Source organism: Tursiops truncatus, chromosome 4, assembly GCF_011762595.2.
Source record: "Tursiops truncatus isolate mTurTru1 chromosome 4, mTurTru1.mat.Y, whole genome shotgun sequence".
Taxonomy (NCBI): Eukaryota; Metazoa; Chordata; class Mammalia; order Artiodactyla; family Delphinidae; genus Tursiops; species Tursiops truncatus.
In genome coordinates, this window is record NC_047037.1 from 137,896,726 (window position 1) to 137,914,953 (window position 18,228).

Genomic DNA, 18,228 nt, shown 5'->3' on the forward strand with positions numbered 1-18,228 from the left:
GGTCACATTCACAAGGTACCAGGGGCTAGGACTTCAACATATCTTTTTAGGGTACCCAATGCAACCCACAACTCCTACAAAAGGTCAAAACCAAATTTTCACAGAGCTGTCAATGGTGACAGATACAAGAGAACAGCAGAGAATCACTTAAATATTTGGAAGGAAAAGCATTTTAGCCTAAAACGGTATATCCAGGTTTGTGACGAAAACTAAATTATTACTTAACATAATAAGTAACATTATTCTCATACGTACGTGATTTCAAAGAATTTATCCCACAAAATCCTCTTTGAGAAAATCCTTGAGTTGTTGACTCTGGTAAGAAGAAGAAGAAGAAAAAAAAGGAATCCGGAAGAAAGCAGAAAGATACAACAAGTAGGGATCAGGATAAAATTTAGCAAAAGAAAAAAAAATGTTGTCAAAAATCATCAACTGCTACCAAGTCCAAGCTCGTACTGCTCACTACATGGCAGGCCAATAAATCAGGAGACGAGGTGTTGGGGCAAAGAATAGTGGCTTTATTAGAAAAGCCAGCAGACCAAGAAGATGGCATTTGCCCCATCCCAGGGCTGACTTTGGCCAGTGATGACCACCGGTGAGCTGATTAGAGCTGGATTCCAGCCACTCACAGCCTTTCCTGCCACGTACCCTCCCCCCACTCCTCCCGAGCCCCTCATATACCCCTTCCCAAGACCCCCTCTCCAAGGCTCTGCTTCCAGGAACTTGGCCTGAGGCACGAGGAACCTAATTTTATTTTTTAACATTTTAAAAAATTTATTTATTTTATTTATTTATTTTTGGCTGTGTTGGGTTTTCATTGCTGTGCGCAGGCTTTCTCTGGTTGCGGCAAATGGGACTTCTCTTGTTGTGGAGCACGGGCTCTAGGTGCGTGGCTTCAGTAGTTGTGGCACGCAGGCTCCATAGCTGTGGCTCGCGGGCTCTAGAGCACGGGCTCAGTAGTTGTGGGCTCTAGAGCACGGGCTCAGTAGTTGTGGCTTAGCTGCTCCACGGCATGTGGGATCTTCCTGGAGCAGGGCTCGAACCCATGTCCCCTGTATCGGCAGGTGGATTCTTAACCACTGCGCCACCAGGGAAGCCCAGGAACCTCATATTTTGGACTCGTGTAATAGGGAAGAACAAATCTAACTCCATATTGGATCTGTTTCTTTTACTTTAACCTTTGTATTCTGTTGCTTTTGCTTTCAGTTAAGAATGTTGCCTGTAGCCTGAAATATACGGGATAGCCCATCCTCAAGGCTCTGACCTTTAAGAGTATAATACTTTTCCATTCATATAGAGATAAAAAGTTGCATAATAGACAATAACATTTGTCTCGTTGGAGGTTTGTGATCTGACCTACTTGGGCAGATGAAAAAACAAAGGATTCCTGCACCAAGAAGTTTCCAACAACCAGCCACCCTCCCTCTCCTTTTAATATAAAAGAAGCCTGAATTCTAACTGGGACATCAGTCTGCCATCCTCTCGGTCTGCTGGCTTTTCTAATAAAGTCACTATTCTTTGCCCCGACACCTCGTCTCCTGATTTATTGGCCTGTCGTGTGGCGAGCAGTACGAGCCTGGACTCGGTAACAGTTGATGATTTTTGACAACATTTTCTTTTCACTCTGGAGCCGAGAAGCTCAGCCCCAAGCCCTCTCCCAGCTCTGCGGGCCTGAGAAGACCACCCTCCCCCAGAAGCAGTTCACCCATTGCTTTGATGCCAGCACTGTGTTTGAGGGGCTTGTGAGATCCCCAGATCCCTTACAATCAATACCACACTCAGAAGGTCATCAGGGTCCGCCAGTCTTGGGGGAGGAGGTCTGGGGTGCAGCCCTCCCGAGCAGGGGGTCTCACTGTGGATGCAAAGACGCAACCATCTTCAAAGATGCTCACATATTTCATTTCAAGAAACTGGAACCAACTTGTTTCTGTCGAATTGAGCACACGTGGAACATTTCTTCATGCACCCCAGTCGGCTGATCTGCCAAAGTTAAAGACATCAGAGGAAACAGAAAACTCACCCACACTCACAGCCAAAGATGTCATGAACATCCAAGAAACGCAGGAAGGGTTCAACCAGCATTGTTCAGCCTCATGGTCAAGAAAAAGGCGGGCTTCTTTCCCACTCTGGTAACAACTGCTTTCCTCCAAATTGTCCCCCCAAAATGGTATCAAGACTTCTCAAACACACGCATGCACGTGCACAGGCACACACACCGGATCTGTGTCCCAGGAGAGCATGTCCCACTGGAGGTGGCCATGCACGTGCAGCTGTGAGTCCAGACACAGGCTGACGGGCGCTGCACACTCGGGTCGCAGCACCTGCCCTGCTGGGAAATGACGAAAGCTGAAAACAGGCTGAAACGGAGACTCTCGTTAAAGAAAGCTGGCCTTTTCCTCCTCAGATAATTTGAGGGCAAGATATGATTTTTTGTCTGAGTATATTTATGGTATTTTTCCATTTGATAAAGCATTAACAAAGGAAAAGGAAACAATGCTAAGAAACACTATTTCCGTTTTCAAGGGGGGGTGGGAATTCCTTTCGGAGGGGCTGTGCCCAAATCTGTAAATAGCCAACCTTGGAACGAACACAAGGGAAACCAACGTGCGTGCCTATGTGTGAGTGGGGGGCGGGGATCCTCACCTTCCAGAACGTCCCCACCCCTTGTTGCGGAGGGAAACCATCTACAGCTGGAAGGCTGCAGACCTGACAGGAGCCCAGGCATGAGGAGCTGCTCCTGGGGTCCAGGTAAGACCCTGTCCCACCACCACGAGCTTGCAGGCACGCGCGCACATGCGCACACACACACACATTACATACACTTGTTTCACTGTGTTTCTTTCCACTGCAGGAAAGGGACAAGCAGAGGCTGGGGGCACAGTGTAAGGGACACTTGCTTTACACTGTCTATCTCTTTGTGCCTTGTGTGTGTGTGTGTGTGTGTGTGTGTGTGTGTGTGTCCTTCGGATGAACTGTTGTCTTCTAAGAGATTCTGGCTCTACTTCCTAATCTCCAGCAAGGACCCACTCTCCTTCTGGAACACAGCATGCCCTCCCCTCCCCACCCACTCTGACACACACACCACATACAGCACACACACCACCCGCACCCCACGTGCATGTGCACACACCCCTGGCCCGGAGGACACCTCCCGCAGAGTTTCTGAACCCAGGCGCTGGCAGGGCTCAGCTTGCAAAACAGGTCAAGCCAGGTCAGGATGCACCCTCGGATGGGACAGGAAGGGCCCTGCCGAACAAATCTCCAGGGTGCAGTGCCATCTAGAGGCTCCTCTGTGGCGCTATTTCCCAGCTCCGGCGGAAAGGGAACGCCAGCGCTTGGCGTCATGAAGCGGGGGGGCGGGGCTGGGATCCAGAGGAAGGCGCCACGTTTCCTAGGAGGACTCGGGAGCTGAGGCTGCCCCTTCGACGTGCTGGCCTGGCCACCAAGGCAGCCGGATGTGCTCCACACTCCTGCAATTTTGTGGCTCCACCTTTTATATATTTATAACTCCTCCTTTTACACACATGCACACACATATTTACATTTTTTTCGCATTATAAAAGTAAAGCATTTGAAAAGAGGCCAAATGTCATTAGTCACCGAAAAATGCAACCTAAAATCATACACTCCCACCCGAAAGCTCATAGGAGGAACACTAAGTATTGGTGAGACCGTGAAGCAGCTAGACTCACACCACACACATCAGGGCATAAACCCAGTCACCGGCAGAAACTATGTAGTGCTTACCTGTGGAAGTCGAGCCCGGGCAGCCCTTGGCACTGCAGTCCCTCTCCTGCTGTACTCCTAACACTCAAGTGGGCACTCAGACCCGCTGCCCCCTCCCAGGTGGATAAAACGAGGATCTGGGGGACTTCAGCCCCCTCACTGGGCCCTTCACCCCTGCTGGGGAAGGTCCCCCCAGGTGCAGTGGCATCACGGGTGTGGCTGGCCCCCTCCACCTGCGATCTCTCCATCCCCTTTCGAGGCAGCAGTCCTCCACCAGGGACGGTTTGGCGCCCAGGGCGTCTGGAGACGTTTCCGGTTGGCAGCACGGGGGAGGACGTGCCTCTGGCATCTAGTAGGTGGAGGCCAGGGATGCTGCCCGACATCTTCCAGTGCACAGGCAGGCCCTCACCATCGAAGGCCCATCTGGCCAAAATACCAATAGCGTGAGGTTGAAAAATGCTGCCTGAAACGCCCAACTGTGGAGCAGTGGTGTAAATTATTACTGCTTTTACATAAATGAACGTTTTTGCTAAAAGTTTAGAATAAAAGACTTCTAAGTAGAATTAAGCAGGACACGGTTACAATATAAATACATTCAGTCTGTATCGAAAAGGACAAAGCTGCAGAACGACAAAGTCAGGGAATGAGAGCACGTGTTTTCTGGGGCTTATGTGCAACTTTTTTTTTTTTTTAAGAGGGATTTGTTTTTTTTTAAGATGTTGGGGGTAGGAGTTTATTAATTTGTTCATTTATTTTTGGCTGTGTTGGGTCTTCGTTTCTGTGCGAGGGCTTTCTCCAGTTGCGGCGAGCGGGGGCCACTCTTCATCGCGGTGCGCGGGCCTCTCACTATCGCGGCCTCTCTTGTTGCGGAGCACAGGCTCCAGGCGCGCAGTTTCAGTAGTTGTGGCTCACGGGCCTAGTTGCTCCGCGGCATGTGGGATCCTCCCAGACCGGGGCTCGAACCCGTGTCCCCTGCATTAGCAGGCAGACTCCCAACCACTGCGCCACCAGGAAAGCCCTATGTGCAACTTTTAATGCTTCCTTTATCAGCGGCGGGGCCACTCTGGTCTCCAGCTAATACTTCTCTCCTTCACCTAAAGGCTGTATGTCTTTGGGCTTGTGAGGGTGTCCACATCCAAATGCTTCTATATGGAGCCATTCAAGAAATACATTTCTGTGTATTCTTCCCTCCCCTAAAGAGAGTGTCTTGCTCGACATTCCTTTTGCCTATTTGGGTAATTTGAGTGATTTAATTATTTTAACTCTGAGATTGATGATTGAAAGATCAACATAGTCAAAATGAACTAGTCATATGATCTATTATCATCGACATTAGCCGTGAAAATTGTTTCCACCCACCATGGAGTTATTAAGCATTTAACTTAATACTACATAGAATTTACTGAATGCCATGGAAGACACAAAAAAAGTAGAAGACATGGTGTCTACACGTGAGGAATTGTGTGTGTTCATTTTTTGCCAAATGCTGTCTCGATTGTGGCTCTATTTGGTGTCTTAGAAACACTGAAGCCTCTTTCAGTGGCCTTTATTTGTTGATTCACATCATTCAGATACAATCCAACAAAGTTTCAAAATTTATTCTGGCTGTTTTGCTGTTGAAGAATTAAGTATTACCCTCTGGAAAACAGTTTTGTAGAAGAAACCAAAACCCAACAGCTCCAAACATCTCAGCAGAAACCAACATAAGGAATCAGTATAATCCTCAAGGGCTGGCCCCAGAGTAATCTAAGGAATCAATGTAGGAGAAAATCCAATCTCCTCATTAATAATTTGTTTTAAATTTTAGAAGTAAGACATGTACGTCATAAACTAAAATTCCAAACAGCACCAGAAAACATACAAACGTTGGTCTCCCCGTCATCTGATTTCCCAGCCTCCCTACTGTGGGTTTTTTTGTGTATTCTTTCAGAAATTCTTTATGTATACCAGAAACAAGCATACATGTTTTTATAAATTGGGGTTGTGCTACATATTATTTTTGCAACTTGCTTTTTTTCAACTTTTGATACGTATAAAATTTACCATATTAACCATTTTTAAGTATACGGTTCAGTGGCATCAAGTACATTCACATTGCTGTGCAAACGTCACCACCATCCAAATCCAGAACTCTTCTCGTCCTGCAAAACTGAAACTCTGTCCCCATTAAACAACAACTTCTCACTCCTCCCCTGGCACCCACCATTCTGCTTTCTGTCTCTATAAATCTGACTACCTTAGATGCCTCATATAAGTGGAATCATACAGTATTTGTCTCTCTGGGGACTGCCTTATTTCCCTTAGCATTATGTCATCAAGGTTCATCAAGGTTGTAGGATGTGTCAGAACTTCCTTCCTTCCTTTTTAAAGCTGAATAACATTCCATCGTGTGTATAGACCACAGTTTGCTTATCCATTCTTCTGTCTGTGGATAGGCGGGTTGATTGTACACTTTAGCTACTGTGAATAAATAATGCTGCTGTGAACATGAGTGTACAAATATCTCTTCAAGACCCTGCCTTGAGTTCTTTCAGGTATATCTCAGAAATGGAATTGCTGGATCATATAGTAATGCTATGTTTAATTCTTGGAGGAGCTGTCAAACTGTTTTCCTGGGAGGCCATACAATTTTACATTCCCACCAACAGCGTACAAGGGCTCCAGTTTCTCCATATCCTTGCCAACACTGGTTATTTTTTTATAGTAGCCGTCTTAACGGGTACAAGGTGGAATCTCATTGTGATTTCAGTTTGCATTTCCCTGATGACCTGAAGATGAGTGATGCTGAGCATCTTTTCGTGTGCTTACTGGCCATTTGTGTGTCGTCTGTTCACATTCTGTAGATTAGAGCTTAGTCACATGGCAACATCTAACTGCAAGGGAGCCTGGGAGATGCAGTATAGTTGGGTTTGCATTAGCTATCTATTATGCCTAATAATGTTGCCATTAATTTAGTATCTTAAAACTAAACATTTCTTAGCTTGCAGTTCCTGTGGGTCAGGAGCTTGGGCACAGCTCAACTGGGTCCTTTGCAAGGTTGCGGTTAAGGTGTTGGCTACGGCTGCAGTCTCATCTGAGTCTGGACTAGGGAAAGATCTGCTTCTGGTTGTTGGCAGCTGTAGAACTGAAGGCTTCAGTTTCTTGCTAACAGCCCCATCTGAAGCTTCCTTCAGCTCCTAGGAGCCATGTTCAATTCTTTGTCATATGGGATTTCCTCGAAGCCAACAAAAGAGAGAGAGACTCCAGCAAGATAGGTGGTGCAATCTTACATACATCATCACTCGCACACAAGCATGTGTGTCCTGCTACCTTTGCCATATTCTATGGCTAGAGACAAGTTGCATGTCCTGCCCACACTCAAGGGGAGGAGACTATGCCAGGGCATGAACATCAGGGATTGTGGGCACAATTCTGGAGTCCTACTGAGGCCTCCCTAGTATTCCACAGCAATGGAAGAAAGAATACAGATTTCAGAGGGCACTGGCTATCAGCCCCCACCACATTAGGTTGCAAATATTTTTCTTAGCAATGGAAAATTGCTAGGTATTTTAGCAATTTTATATTTTAATATAAAATTCATATTTTATTTGATGGTTACTTTTTGGTTGATATTTTAAATTCATTTGTGGTACCCTTGACGTAAAATCTTTCAAATTGCGTGAAGTCAAATGTATCAATATTTTCCTTTACAGCTTCTGAATTTTGTCATGATTTGTGTCATGTCATGCAAGACCTCCCCCCTTCCAAGATTATATAAAATCCCATTCACATTTTCTCCTAAAATAACTCATTATTATGGCCAAGCATCCCATTTGGGGGAATTTTTCTTCACTACTAATGTAATTTATGTAGACTGTTTTGCTGCTGACTTGCTTGAAAAGCTATTTGTTCGCAATTTTGCTAATCAGTGACTTTTTAAGGGGAAGAAGTAGGATTTCAGCAAATTATTTTCACCCTTTAATATACAATTCTTAGTGCGGTTCTCAGATAAGCACTAAAATTTGATGGGAAGCTCTTTTTTGGTGCAAAATCAGCATTATTCACATGTAGTCACTGAGACTGTTTATTCCAGTTCTGAGTTCTCAGCCTTTCTTGAACAGGGCATGACTTTATGTGCTCTGGGCTGTTTACCCTCACAGGTCACTCTTTTGCTGAGTGTTTACTTCCAACAGAAACTAATGATTGTGCCCATAGATTCACTCAAATAAAGTCACCTGCCTCTCAAACAGAGGCTAAATCGTTTGGGAAATCATGAAGAAACAGAGTTTCCTTCTTTTCCCTCAGCAAATATTTAGTGCACCCCCGACTCTGGGCAAAGCAAACTATCCAAAGTGGGTAGCTGCTAGCAAAAAAAGTACTTTGAGAACTTACCACCGGCAAAGGAACCCCATAATTTAGTTCCACAGATTCTACACTCGTGTTAATAGTATAATAGCCCAGCATTCTTCAGACATCCAAGTAGCATGAGACCTTCAAGCTTGGCCACCTTAGGCCCTGGTGGCTTGAGTGGAGAATAAAAGGATAGAAAGAAGAGACCAATGTCTCCTGCATCTCTGTGTCTGTGACAGTTTTTGCATCTGCAATACTCATTATTTCGCCAGGCCCAGAACTGATGTCCATAAAGCCATGTGTAGTAGATACAAATATCGGTTGATAAAAGCAGGTGTAACTCTGTTCATTTCTCTGTAGCTCAGCATAATTTCCACCAATCGAATCCAGGTCCCCGGACTTTCCTGAGTTGCAGCTGAGTTCAAGGAGAAGTTCATGGTTCCCTGGTGTTGCAGAGGGGCTCAGGGGGGGTCATCTGTCCATGCTTGCCCCTGCTGAGGTGGCCTCAGGCCCACCCATCCTGCTGAGTCAGGCCCCTCTCCCCGGCCCAAGGCCCCCAGGGCCCGGTTTTCTGTCTGGGTCTCTCCCAGTGCTCCCACTCAGTGGTCTGCACAGAGGAGTCCTTTCTGACGCCCCCCAGGGTTGGCCCAGACCAGACTCCAGTTTTTTCTCTCTGTGGTCCCCTCCCTTCCCTGAGAAAAAAAAACCCCACCTGAGTGAAGGATCAGAGGGCAAAAAGGAAAACATCAACTGATATTTCCAAATCATATGCTGCCACACTTGTCAGATAGGCTGACACACCACAGGGAGATTCAGACCCAAGAGCAAACTGGACCGTCAACCTACCGTAATGCAGAAAACTCCTTTTTTAAAAAAGGAGGCTATACACTGTTGCTTAACAATGCAAGGCTAGGTAAGCATTGATTTGGTTAAGTGTGATTAAAGTTAGCTTTCGGGCTTCCCTGGTGGCGCAGTGGTTGAGAGTCTGCCTACCGATGCAGCGGACGCGGGTTCGTGCCCCAGTCCGGGATGATCCCAGATGCCGTGGAGCGGCTGGGCCGGTGAGCCGTGGCCACTGAGCCTGCACGTCCGGAGCCTGTGCTCCGCAACGGGAGAGGCCACAACAGTGAGAGGCCCGTGTACCGCAAAAAAAAAAAAAAAATTTAGCTTTCAAGAGACCCTAAAACTTATTATTTTACATTACGACATAGGCTCATAGCTTTACCAGAGCTGTAGCCACATTAATACTGGTTTAAACAAGAAAGACTTTTCTTTTCTGTCACATCCGGTCTGGGTGTAGGGTCCCTCTGTCTCATCGCTCCATCAGTCCTGGAGGTGGCTTCAGCCGTGGCATCCAAACTGGCTAAGTACCACCATGGCCACCTGCCTGCAGGTAGAAGAGAAAAAAGGGAAGGGTGTCACTCCTGGGAGTTGCGTCTAATGCTTCCTCCCCTTGGCCACACCCAGCTTCAAGGAAAGCTGGGAAAGGTAGTCCTTAGGGAGCCCCAAAACTGGGAGTGTCATTACTGCAGAAGATGGGACAGTGGCTAGTAAAGGACAATTAGCAATCGGTGATGCCCTTCTATAATAAAACAGCTACTTTGCAAAAATGCTATCCATCCTTCAAAGCCTAGATCAGACACCTCCTCCCTCATCAGTTCTCTGAACTAAGTGATTCCTTCCCCCTCCAAACTATACCCACACCATTCATGTGACAATTACCCTCAAACAGCCTCCTCCCCACAAGCTGCCCCCTAAACCTCCTCTATGTCCCTATATGGCAGCATCCACCTCTGACAGCACCCACCAGGGGAGGAAGGGTCGCCTTTCCCAATCACGTAAAGGGCCTGTTTATTGAGTTTGTGGCAACAGACCCTTTCTATTACCCCCCCGCATCCATTCAACACACACACACTCACACACTCACACTCACACACTTCTCTGCTAACAACCCCCCATGTCGTCAGCAAGCCCCTGCCCAGCGCTGGGGGGGCCACGATGGGTCTAGACCCATCTTGGCAATTTCTTTCCACTCTGATGTCCAGATGCGGCCACGTGACCTGGTTCTGGCCAGTGAGATGTAAGGGGACATTCCCTCCAGGGGCTCCACCAAAAAGGGTGCAGCCTTGGCTGCCAACACCCTTCCCCCTTTCCTTTCCCTCTTCCTCTGGCCTCTGTCCTAGAGGCACTTTCTGGAGACGCAACTGCCTCTGCAACCACGAGTGGCCAAGGCAACGGGCTGCAAGTGCAGAGCCAAAAGAGTAACATGGGTCTCTGAGCCCCTGCAGCAGCCCATGACCAACCCACTCGGACCTCTTGATAAACAGGACTATTCCATTCATCAGGCTAAGAAGAAATGCACTAGCACGCCACAAAAAGACATGCATGTTGCTTACTACTGAGTGAAAGAAGTCAATCTGAAAAGTCTGCACACTGCACCATTCCAACTCATGACGTGCTGGAAAAGGCCAAACTATGAAGACGGGAAAGAGATTAGTCTCCAGGGTCTAGGGGGAGGGAGGCATGAAGATGCGGAGCACACAGGATTCTTAGGTACTGAAAATTCTATTCTATATGATTCTCTTTTTCTTATCAGAGCATAATTGCCTTACAATGTTGTGTTACTTTCTGCTGTACATTGAAGTGAATCAGCTATATATATATATCTATATCCCCTCCCTCTTGGATGGACCTCCCTCCCACCCCCCTCACCCTACCCATCTAGGTCATCACAGAGCACCGAGCTGAGCTCCCTGTGCTATATAGCAGGTTCCCACTAGCTAGCTATTTCACACATGGTAGTGTATTTATGTCAAACCTAGTCTCCCAATTTGTCCCACCCTCCCCTTCCCCGCCCTCCGCATGTCTGTTCTCTACGTCTATGTCTCTATTCCTGCTCGGCAAATAAGTTCAACTGTTCATTTTTCTAGATTCCACATACATGCGTTAATATACGATATTTGGTTTTTTCTTTCTGACTTACTTCACTCTGTCTGACAGACTCTAGGTCCATCCACATCGCTACAAATGACCCAATTTCATTCCTTTTTATGGCTGAGTAATATTCCATTGTATATGTGTACCACATCTTCTTTATCCATTCATCTGTCATTGGACATTTAGGTTTTCTCCATGTCCTGGCTATTATAAATAGTGCCACAGTGAACATTGGGGTAAATGTGTCATTTTGAATTATGGTTTTCTCAGGGTATATGCCCAGTAGTGGGATTGCTGGGTTGTATGGTAGTTCTGTTTTTAGTTTTTTAAGGAACCTCCTCCATACTGTTTTCCATAGTGCCTGTATCAATTTACATTCCCACCAACAGTGCAAGAGGGTTCCCTTTTCTCCACACCCTCTCCAGCATTTACTGTTTGTAGATTTTTTGATGATGGCCATTCTGACTGGTATGAGGTGTTACTTCATTGTAGTTTTGATTTGCATTTCTCTAATAATTAGTGATATTGAGCATCTTTTCCTGTGCCTCTTGGCCATCTGTATGTCCTCTTTGCTGAAATGTCTATTTAGGTCTTCTGTCAGTTTTTTAATTGGGTTGTTTGTTTTTTTGATATTGACCTCCATGAGCTGTTTATATATTTGGAGATTAATTCTTCGTCCATTGTTTTGTTTGCAAATATTTTCTCCCATTCTGAGGGTTGTCTTTTAGTGTTGTGTATGGTTTCCTTTGCTGTGCAAAAGATTTTAAGTTTCATTAGGTCCCATTTGTTTATTTTTGGTTTTATTTCCATTTCTCTAGGAGGTGGGTCAAAAAAGATCTTGCTGTGGTTTATGTCAAAGAGTGTTTTTCCTATGTTTTCCTCTAAGAGTTTTATAGTGTCCAGCCTTACATTTAGGTCTTTAATCCATTTTGAGTTTATTTTTGTGTATGGTGTTAGGTAGTGTTCTACTTTCATTCTTTTACTGAAAGATGTAAAATGCAGCGGTCCAGTTTTCCCAGCACCACTTATTGAAAAGGCTGTCTTTTCATCACTGTATATTCTTGCCTCCTTTGTCATAAGTTAGGTGACCATATGTGCATGGGTTTATCTCTGGGCTTTCTATCCTGTTCCATTGATCTATATTTCTGTTTTTGTGCCAGTACCATACTGTCTTGATTACTGTAGCTCTGTAGTATAGTCTGAAGTCAGGGAGTCTGATTCCTCCAGCTCCGTTTTTCTTTCTCAAGATTGCTTTTGCTATTCGCAGTCTTTTGTGTTTCCATACAAATTATGAAATTTTTTGTTCTAATTCTATGAAGAATGCCATTGGTAGTTTGATAGGGATTGCATTGAATCTGTAGATTGCTTTGGGTAGTATAATCATTTTCACAATATTGATTCTTCCAATCCACGAACATGGTATATTTCTCCATCTGTTTATGTCATCTTTGATTTCTTTCATCAGTGTTTTATAGTTTTCTGAGTACAAGTCTTTTGCCTCCTTAGGATTTATTCCTGGGTATTTTATTCTTTTTGTTGTGATGGTAAATGGGATTTTTTCCTTAATTTCTCTTTCTGATTTTTCCTCCCTCCCTCCCACAGTTCTAGGACCCACATGGCCCAGAGGGGGCTTCAGAGGGCGGAGGACCCGGCCCGGGGGCCCAGCAGCCTTCCCGGAGCCCGACTGGGCAGGGAAAATGCTAGGCGCACTCCCCCCTGATCCTTCAAGCCCCCGAGCATCCCTCCAGGAGTGGGAACCCCTCCCTCCTCCCAGCCACCCCTCAGGGGTGCTGGTCCTGTCCAGCCTCCACTTCTTGTCCCCGCTTCCTCCCCCCGATGTCCTACCCAGTTGCTCGGGGGTTCCTCCCATCTCCTTGGGCGTTGAGGTCCCCCACCAGCATCCGGCAGGTGCCTTAGGTGTGGGGAGACACAAATTCCGCATCCTCCCATGCCCCATCTTGACTCTGCCCCTCTATATGATTCTACAGTGTGGATACATGTCACTGTACATTGGTCTGAACCCACAGAATGTACAGCACCCAGAGTGAACCCTAATGTAAACTATGGAGTCTGGGCGATGATGCCATGTCAATGCAGGTTCATCAATTGTAAAACGTCCCCCTCTGCTGGTGGGTGGTGATAGTGAAGGAGGCTGCGTGTGTGGGAGCAGGGGGTAGATGGAAGACCTCTGTACCTTCTGCTCAATTTTACTGTAAACCTAAATTTGCTCAAAAAAATAAACTCTATTTATTGAAAATAAATGTTTATGACTATTCACCCCTGTTTGCTTCCACCTCTGCCATCAGGTGTTCTGATACGAGCAGCCAGATGTGACACGAGCTGCAACCTGCCTTCTCTCCACCCTGGTGTGAATTCACAGAACCCACCAATCCCCTCCCCAGGCAGAAGGGCTGGGAAACAACCCACCTGAGTCCACTGGCACCCCATCTCCCTTGGCCAACCCCCTCATCTCGGTGGCCGGGGATGGCCCTGGGTTTTGTGGACAAGAGCTGGGACCCAGGTCGGAGCAGACCCAAGAGACCAGACAGCTCCCAGACCACAGCCTCGGGTCTCGTGACCACGTGAGTCCAAGGTGACCCAGGACTCCCTTCGCAGGGAGATCTGAACTCCTGGGGTGCTCCATGCTGGCCTTACTTCTGTGATGATTGGGTTAGCTCGCTGGGCCGCAGGCTCCCAAAGGGCGGGCCCAGGACTGGGCCGGGCATCACATCAGTGTCCGTTAAACAATATCAAGCCCCTATTGAAATTCTGCCGTGGCCTCAGACAAAGAAGAGAGCTCCCACACAGTCGTGAGGCAATTATACTCCAATAAAGATGTGGGGAAAAAAAAAAAAAAAAAAAAGCACTTCCTACACAAAGTGAATATCTAAATGTTTTGAGGACCTTATTTCTTATTTTCATTCTTTTTACATATTAATGTTATAAATAATATAATATTCATTTGATAAAAGATTGCTACCAACCTTGAAAAAAAAAAAAAAAGAAGAAGAGAGCTCCCAGCAGGCCAAATGGAAGCCACCAGAGAGAACACGGAAACTGTCACCTTCCGTGTCACCGTGGATCCTACCTCTTGAGTCTGCAGCCGCTCCAAAGAAAACCCACATTGATGGCTCGAAAGCAGGGCCCTGTGTGGGGTGCAGAGCTACCTGGAAGGAAGCCCAGCAGACACAGACAATTTATGGTTCCCGAGGGGGCAGCTGGAAGCCAGCCTCTTCAGAGGTGGCTGCGGGAGCATGTGGGGTCACATATGGAAACAATCTCGGCATGGGGGGGGGGGTGAAGCTGGCCTCTGGAGATGTGGCCGGGCGGGGCGCGCAATTAACCCAAGAAGAAGCCTCGTTAACGGGCCTGCAAAACAGCACACGCAGCCCCGGGGTCCAGCAAGGAAGAAAACGCCTGGCGTTCCAGCAACTCCTAGGTCAGACGTCTCAAAAAGGAGCAGTGCAGGAATCCACGCACTTTGTTTTGATAAACGTCACCATCTGAGACCCATGCAGACCAGCATCGAGGGGGATGTGACGGGGCTCAGTTTGGAACAGGCGACGGTGGACCAGGACATTGTGTTCTCGGCTGTCCCATTCATCAGTGACCGTTGCCCCTCAGAAGAAACTGAGGCAGCAACTGAAACATCCAAAATAACTCATTCTTGAGTTTCTCAGCCAACAGGCTTCCCCACAGATCAATATCTCCTCGGGAACAAAAATTCCTGAATCTTAAGAATATTAATGTCTCCGGGGCTGGATGTTCCAGCACTGCTGATAAAGAACAGCGTCTTCCAGGAAAGGATCACTTTTTCATCTTTGGTAATAATGAGCTAGAGTCGCATAAAAATTTCAAGAGAAAAAAAGTCCCTAAAAATATTTTTTAAAACAGTCAATAGACATTTTTATAAAGGTCCAATGCCAGATTTGGGGGGCATGTTTTTGATTGCTTCCGGGTCTTCGAAGAAAGAAGAACAAAGAGTATTACTGATACATAGACGTATTTAAAAAGAGCAGGTGACCAGCTCCAGGTTCAGCAGCCGAAATGAAGAATCTTTGTGGGGCAATACTGCCCCCTCGTGACCAACTTTTACTTAACTATTTCAGGACGTTAACCTCAGGAAACCGACACAGGTGCCTGATTTGTACAATCTGCAGGAATATATTTTCACCCGCGGTTAACGCTCCTGTACTCCTAAGGAGGTGGGCAGATACAGCACCACCTCTAAGTAAGGAGAAATTTGATTTAACAATGTCAGCAAAGAGTCACAATGGCGTTCCCAGGACAACTTTAGAAAATGTGGACTCTGCTGACATGGTGAAAAAGGCCTCACCTCCACCCCAGCTGTTTTTTTTGTTTGTTTGTTTGTTTGTTTTTTAACATTCCCCACAAATAAGGGAGCTGCAAATGCCTGAGGGATTTAAAGTGTAAATTCCTTCCAGCCCACATAACTCACCTGCTGGATTGTTTGCTGTAAGGAGAGACTGCTGTTCAAAACATTTCCAGCGATTTTTAAGACTGTGTAAAGAGCATTCACTGTGGTCATTTTGCTTGTTTGTTTGTTGTTGTTTGTATGTTTTTAACTTTTTATTTTATATTGGAGTATCGTTGATTAACAATGCTGCGTTAGTTTCAGGTGTACAGCAAAGTGATTCAGTTATACATATACATGTATCTATTCTTTTTCAAATTCTTTTCCCATTTAGGTTATTACATACTAACTATTAAGCAGAGTTCCCTGTGCTACACAGCAGGTCCTTTTGGGTTATCCATTTTAAATATAGCAGCGTGTACGTGTCAACCCCAAACTCCCTAACTGTGGTCATTTTTACCCTGTGAATAATGGGTAGTCACCCCTATGGCACTTAATCCTCATCTTCACCAAATATTTACCCTATTCACCAGGGACTTAACTGAGCATCTACTCTATGCCAGTGTCGCGGGGACGCCATGCTCAGCTGAGTCCGCCCACCAGCAGAAGCTTCAGCACTGGGAGCTTATGAGAGAGGCAGAATCATAGCCCCGCCCCTCCCCAGCCCCCGACCCCTGAACCCAGAGTCTGAATCTGCATTTCGACAAGATCCCCACATGGTTGAAGTTGAGCGTTTGGGATGCTCTGCGGAGGGGGGTGGGGGGTTCCCAGGTGTGAACAAGCTTCAGAATCATCCGGAAGGCGTGTTAAAACACAGGCTGCTGGACCCGACCCCGGGGTGCCTGACTCAGTGGGTCTGAGGCGAGCCTGAGAATTTCCAGGTCTAACAAGTTCCTGGGTGACGCTGGTGATGGTGGCCTGAAGACCACGTTGGTCCTCCAACCCGGCTGCCTGTTGGCATCTTCTGGGAGTTGTAAAAAATAACGATACCTGGGTCTCACCTACAGAAACGAATGTAAATAGTGTGGTGTGTGGCTTGGGCATCAAGCATTTGAAAAGCTCCCTGGGTGATTCTAAAGGCAGCAAAGTTTGGGAACCCCTGTTCTTTGTTTTGTTGTCTCTTAACCATTTTCTTACTGAAGTACAGTTAATGTACAATGTTGTGTTCCTTTCAGGTGTACAGCAAAGAGATTCAGTTATATATATATGTATATGTGTATATATGTATTTTTTCAGATTCTTTTCCCTTACAGGTTATTACAAGATATTGAATGTAGTTCCCTGTGCTATAGAGTAGGTACTTGTTGTTTATTTTATATATAGTAATGTGTATTTGTTAATCCGAAACTCCTAACTTATCTCCCCCACCCCCTTTCCCCTTTGGGAACCATCAGTTTGCTTTCTGTGTCTGTGACTCTATTTCTGTTCTGTAAATAAGTTCATTTGTATCATTTTTTTAGATTCCACATATAAGTGATATCATATGATATTTGTCTTTCTCTTTCTGACTTACTTCACTTAGTATGATAATCTCTAGGTCCATCCATGTTGCTGTCAATGGCATTATTTCATTCTTTTTTATGGCTGAGAAGTATTCCATTGTGCATCTGTACCACATCTACTCTATCCATTCATCTGTCAATGGACATTTAGGTTGCTTCCATGTCTTGGCTACTGTGAATAGGGCTGCCATGGGGAACCACTGTCTTAAGGGATAAAAGGGAGAAATTAGAAATCCTTTATCACCAAGTTTCACTATGCTCCATGATTTTTTGATGAAAGTATTTCGATGGCTTGGTAAGGGCCCTCCAGGAACCTATATGTACCTCTTTGAGCGATAACACGGGACAAAACACAGTGTTAGCAATAAAGGGCCGTGTGCAATGCTCACCATAATTTCCCACTATTCTCAGTTACAGTGTGTGTGAACTGCTATGTTTCATGCACTGCATGCCGCGGTCCTCACCTTTTTAAGGTGGCAGGTGAAGGACAGGCAGAAGGTTTTACTGGTGTGTCCCTGGATCATCACCTAGATCAATGCAGCCTGCTTTCTGGAACCATAGAATGCTGGGCAAGCTTTGTCCTCCTGACTGAGAACCCTGCAACAAAGAAATAGATATGACCAACCCTACGTCACAGAAGAAGAGGTGCAGGAAGAGTAACTGTCCAACATCACTTAAAGTAGCACAATTAGTCTGCAGGGCTGATGGGTGGGCATAAGGCTACTGGGCTGAGGACAGAACAGTGTGGAAAGGCTTTGAGCTAGAAATCAGAGGGCCTGGCTCTGTGAGCTCTTGGGCAATGTAGACCAAGCCCCTTGGTCTCCCCAAACTTCTATTTAATTACTCATAAAATAGTGTTAAGAACTGTCGCCTAGCTCCCTAGGCTGATGCAGAAAGCACGTGGAAAACATCTATGGAAACACTTCATAATTGAGAGAGCATCAATAAAGTGTTTTCTGACTACACAGAGGCAACTAAGTTAAAATAAACACACAGCACATGAAACATAGCTGTTGCATACATTTTAACTAAAAATAGTAGGAAATTATATACTGCATATTCCCTTAAGAATCACTTTTCCCTTACAGTTTAGAAGGTCTTTGGGGGAAATTGTTCAATGGCAATGAGTTTCCAGAAGGTTGTCCAGGATAGTTTGCTTCATTAATTTCTTCATTCAACAAGATTTTATTGAATGGCATCTGTGTGCCAAGTGAAGTGATGTGTCCTTTATTCTTTGTAAATATCTTTATGACAATAACATTCAAACTATTGATGGGGAAATACATACAGAAAGTTCTGTGTAAAACAAGATACAGTTATTTTCCTCCTTCCAAGAACCCATTCAAATGAAAGCAAAGG

General features: G+C 45.8%; 1 long non-coding RNA gene across 1 annotated transcript; it reads left to right on the forward strand.

Annotated features, from left to right (window-relative positions):
- Positions 1–2,653: 2,653 nt before the first annotated feature.
- Positions 2,654–16,854, forward strand: LOC141278622 (uncharacterized). Its single transcript, XR_012331618.1, has 2 exons — positions 2,654–2,748; positions 13,299–16,854. It is a non-coding gene; the product is annotated as an uncharacterized lncRNA (long non-coding RNA).
- The last annotated feature ends 1,374 nt before the right edge of the window (positions 16,855–18,228 follow it).